General features: G+C 45.3%; 1 pseudogene; it reads right to left on the bottom strand.

Annotated features, from left to right (window-relative positions):
- Positions 1-5,449: 5,449 nt before the first annotated feature.
- Positions 5,450-5,591, bottom strand: LOC119304591 (annotated as a pseudogene).

Genomic DNA, 5,591 nt, shown 5'->3' on the forward strand with positions numbered 1-5,591 from the left:
GATCTCATCCGGGACTCCGAACAATATTCGACACCAAATCATATAACTCATATAACACTATATCGTCAACGAACGTTAAGCGCATGGACCCTACGGGTTCGAGAACTATGTAGACATGACCGAGACACCTCTCCGGTCAATAACCAATAGTAGAACCTGGATGCCCATATTGGCTCCTACATATTCTACAAAGATCTTTATTGGTCGAACCGTTATGACAACATACGTAATTCCCTTTGTCCATCGGTGTATGTTACTTGCCAGAGATTCGATCGTCGTTATCTTCATACCCAGTTCAATCTCATTACTGGCTAGTCCCTTTACTCGTTCCGTAAGTCACTTTGCTTGCAAGGCTTCTTATGATGTGTACTACCGAGAGGGCCCAGAGAACCTCTCCGATACTTGGAGTGACAAATCCCAATCTCGATCTATGCCAACTCAACAAACACCTTCGGAGATACTGTAGAGCATCTTTATGATCATCCAGTTACGTTGTGACGTTTGATAGCACACAAGTTATTCCTTTGGTATCCGGGAGTTGCATAATCTCATAGTCAAATAAATATGTATTTCACATGAAGAAAGCAATAGCAATAAACTAAACGATCAATATGCTAAGCTAACAGATGGGTCTTGTCCATCACATCATTCTCCTAATGATGTGATCCCGTTATCAAATGACAACACATGTCCATGTTAGGAAACCTTAACATCCTTGATTAATGAGCTAGTCTAGTAGAGGCTTACTAGGGACACGGTATTTGCTTATGTATTCACACATGTATTTAAGTTTCCGATCAATACAATTCTAGCATGAATAATAAACCTTTATCATGATTTAGGAAATACAATAGTAACCATTTTATTATTTCCTCTAGGGCATATTTCCATCAGGCAGCGGGCCGGGTTAGTCCCTTGCGTGTCGCACATCCTCCCCCCGCCCCCGATATTGCATCTTGGTGCATCACACGCGTCCCCTCCCCCACCTGTTGCCCTCAGTCATGTCAGTCCAGTGGTGGATGTGGCATGCCTTGGTCGCGGCCATGGGCGCCCTCCCCTCTCCCCTGCTACCGGCCAAGGATGGGCGCGGGATCTGTAGCTGGATGCGGGTGCGCACGTGGCCTGCTTGGTGCAGGCAACCCTCATGTCTCCGGCAGACCTTCCTTCCCCCTCGACTAGTAGTGACAGCTCTCGCGCAACAAGCAACAATAGTAGTGGCAGGTGCGGGGCGCCTTGCGGTGGGTCCTTGCTGGCGCTGCTCTAGCCCCGGCGGCCTCGGACCTGCATTATACATTGTCCATGGCTTGTCGGTGAAAGAATAGGTTGAAGCGTGTGCCTCTGGCAGGGACGCGCTGCGTGTTATATAGGCATCGACAGATTACAGGGTTTGGTGGTTCGGTAGGGCTGGATTGATCCTCAAGAAAAGCTATACAAGATGAGGATAAATCCTAACTACCTAACCACCTAATTACAATCAAATCACGCAACACCAGATCCTACCAGATGTATATACGGTTTATAACAGTACCGTATATACGTGTACAATACTTTCTAACACGCCCCCTCAATCATAACTTCACCAAGTTGAGATTGCTCTTAAAGTCTTCCAATTTTCGCCATGATAAGGCCTTGGTAAAACCATCTGCAACTTGATCACCTATGGGAATAAAGCGAATATCCAGTAGCTTGCTAGCTACTCTTTCTCGAACAAAATGATAATCAACCTCTATATGTTTAGTCCTTGCATGGAATACTGGATTTGCTGACAAATATGTGGCACCAATGTTGTCACACCAAAGATGAGCAACTGGTGAATGAGCTACTCCAAGTTCATGCAGAAGAGTTTGAACCCAAATAATCTCAGCTGTAGCATTAGCCAAAGATTTATACTCAGCCTCAGTACTTGATCTAGAAACAGTAGCCTGTTTACGTGCACTCCAAGAGATTAGATTGGGACCAAAAAACACACAGAAACCCCCTGTTGATCTTCTATCATCAGGACATCCTGCCCAGTCAGCATCCGAGAAAGCACTAACAAAATTGTAGGTTGACTTGGTGAATTTGAGACCTGTACTCATAGTACCTCTAAGATATCTTAAGATCCTTTTAACTGTTGTCATGTGTTGAGAGGTAGGAGAATGCAAAAACTTACACACTTTGTTTACAGGGAAACAAATATCAGGTCTTATTAAGGTTAAATATTGTAAAGCTCCTACCATGCTTCTATACCTTGTTGACTCTTCGGCCCCCAAAGGTTCTCCTTCTTCTCTTGAAAACTTTTGGGATGTAGAGAGAGGCATGTTTGAAACCTTGCAGCTCATCATACCTGCACGTTTTAATATATCCATGACATATTTTTCTTGGGTCAGAAGAATGCCATCTTTCACCTTCTTAACTTCAATTCCCAAGAAATAATGTAAGTCACCCAGATCTTTTAAGGCAAAATCTTTCCTTAAATCTTCCAGCAATGCTATTGTCGCATCCTGTGATGAGCTAGCAACAATAATATCATCAACATAAACCAACATAAAAATGATAATCTTTCCTCTTCTATAAAAGAACAAGGAAGTATCCCCCTTTGATGGTTTGAAACCAAGTGCTTGAAGTTTGTCACATAACCTAGAGTACCATGCTCGAGGTGCCTGTTTCAGACCATACAAAGCTTTGTCAAGTTTGCAGATATAATTTTCTTTACCCTTTATCTCATATCCAGGTGGTTGTCTCATATAGACTTCTTCCTCTAGAACGCCATGAAGAAACGCATTCTGAACATCCAATTGCCTAAGGCTCCAGTCACTTGAAACTGCAACAGAGAGAACAAGTCTGATAGTAGCTGCCTTAACAACAGGACTAGAGGTATCTTCATAATCTATACCGTATCTTTGTTTAAAACCCTTTGCTACTAATCTTGCCTTGTATCTGTCAATTTGACCATCCGCCTTTCTCTTAATCCTATAGACCCACCTACAATCAATAATATTTTTATTTCTTGTTGGTGGAACTAGGTGCCAAGTTTTATTTCTAATAAGAGCATCATACTCATCATTCATAGCCATTTTCCACTTTTTGTCACTTAAAGCTTCCTGCAAATTTCTTGGCTCACCAGTGATTGTCAAACCTCCAAAACGAGGTTTTAACTTGTCACACCTGATTGTGCCGTCTGTACGTACTTGTGGTTTCACAATACCATGTTGTGATCTGGTTACTCGGGTTGACACACCAGATGTTGTAGCGGAGGGTGCCACAGACGATCTCGTAGAGGAGGGAGCAGCGGCACAGGATCCCGTGACAGATCCGCCGTCAGCGCCAGAGGATCGCGCGTCCCGTCGTTCAGAAGCCGTACCAGACGCGCCACACACCGCTTCTGCATGGGATTCGCCACCTGGGCCATCTTGCGCAACGCGTCCTCCAACTGCTGGCCCGCCAGGGGAGACAGGATTCTGCGGGCCAGCCAGCGATGCGCAGTGCTCCCTGGGTGGCGAGCCCGAGGCAGATTCGCCGCCTGGGCCGCCTGCGCCTGCTGCTGAGCCCGAGGCGGATTCGCTGCCTGGGCCGCCTGTGCCCACTGCTGCCGCGCTGTCTGCGCCTGTCGCTGCCTCGGGATCGGTTGCCACAGCACCTGGATCCTCCTCGTGCTCAGTGCTATTTTTGTCTTGTTTTGACTGCATAAAATGATGAAAAATAGCTGGATTTTCTCCAGAACTAGTACGGAAATTAGTCTGTTGATCAACTACAAGTTCGCCCTCGTGATCAATAGATTCAGAGAGAGATGTTTCAGGAAGCAACAATACTTCGAAACGAAGAGGGGTGCCTGCATTTGGGTTTAAGGATGCAAATGGAAAAATTGTCTCATCAAATATGACATCACAGGATATATAAACACGTCCGGCAGCAACATCTAGGCACTTGAAGCCTTTGTGAAGATTGCTGTATCCGAGGAATACACACTGTTTAGAACGGAAAGCTAAATTTTTGGAATTGTATGGACGGAGATTTGGCCAACAAGCACATCCAAAAACACGAAGTGAATGATAATTTGGTTTCTCTTGAAACAAACGAGCTAATGGAGTTTCAAAATTAATTACTTTGCTGGGGGTGCGGTTTATCAGATATGTGGCTGAAAGAAAAGCTTCATCCCAGAATTTCAAGGGCATAGAAGCATGAGCTAAGAGGGAGAGGCCTACATCAACAATGTGTCGATGTTTCCTTTCAGCTGATCCGTTCTGCTGATGAGCATGCGGACAGGAGACATGATGAGTGATTCCTAATTGGCGAAAGAAGGAGTTAAGACGCTCATACTCGCCACCCCAATCTGTTTGCATAGTAATGATTTTCTTATTGAATAACCTTTCAACAAGAGTTTGAAACTCATGAAAAACTTTAAACACTTCATATCGATGTTTAAGGAGGTATATCCATGTGAATTTACTGTAATCATCAATAAATGAGACATAATAGTTTTTCTTATTGATAGAATCACGGGCAGGCCCCCATACATCGGAAAACACTTGCTCTAAAGGAGCTTTGGAAACACTTAACAAACTAGGGTAAGGAAGTTGGTGACTTTTGCCCATTTGGCATGCATCACAAATACCTTCTTTATTCAACTCACTACTAGAGAAAGGAATGTTGTTTTGGCTAAGGACATGATGCACTATGGTGGATGAAGGGTGTCCTAGCCGGCTGTGCCACCTCTCGGTGGGCAGTTTATTGAAGCCAAAAGCTTGTTTGTTTGAACTCGAAGGAGCCGATGACAGGGGCTAGAGACCACGTCTACATCTGCCCCGGAGAAGGGTTTTCCTCGTTCCCTGTTCTTTAACAAAAAAGAAACTTGGGTGAACTTCAAGATAAGTATGATTATCAGTGGACAAACGATGAGAGAAAATTAGATTTTTGGTGGCATCAGGTACATGCAAGATGTTTTTTAGATGAAGATCACGAGTTGGAGTACGAACAGTAGATTGACCAATATGACTAATTTCCATACCTTCTCCGTTTGCAGTGTGGACTTGTTCATTGCCATTGTACTTGTTGCGGACCGTCAGCTTGTCGAGTTCGCTGGTGATGTGATCAGTAGCCCCTGTATCAAGGTACCAATTTGTGTCCACTCCATAGGAAGAAGTGGTGGCCGATCCTGCGCTCTTGTCATTCTTGGTGAAGGAGATGTCGAAGCGGCGATAGCATTCAAGGGCGGTGTGGTTTTGCCTCTTGCAGATTTGGCAGGTGACTTCAGGAAGATCATCAGCTCCTCCGTTGCCATTGCCGCGAACTCCATTGCCGCGGCCGCCGCCTCCATTACCACGGCCTCTGTTGCCGCGTCCACCTCCTCCGTTTCCGCAACCACCATTGCCACGACCACCTCCACCTCGGCCGAAACCACGGCCATGGGAGACGGCGTTGGCCGAGGACTGGGAGGAGTGATTGCCACCTTCAAACATAGCAAGGCGTTTCTCAAAACTAATCAACTGAGAGTAGAGTTCTGCTACCTTGATTGGTTCGGTCCTCGCAGCACAGATGGAAGAGACAAACGAGATGTAGTCATAGTCTAGTCGAGCGAGGATGTAGGAGACCATGTCATCATCGTCGAGCGG

The sequence above is a fragment of the Triticum dicoccoides genome, chromosome 5A (genome assembly GCF_002162155.2).
Source record: "Triticum dicoccoides isolate Atlit2015 ecotype Zavitan chromosome 5A, WEW_v2.0, whole genome shotgun sequence".
NCBI classification, from domain to species: domain Eukaryota; kingdom Viridiplantae; phylum Streptophyta; class Magnoliopsida; order Poales; family Poaceae; genus Triticum; species Triticum dicoccoides.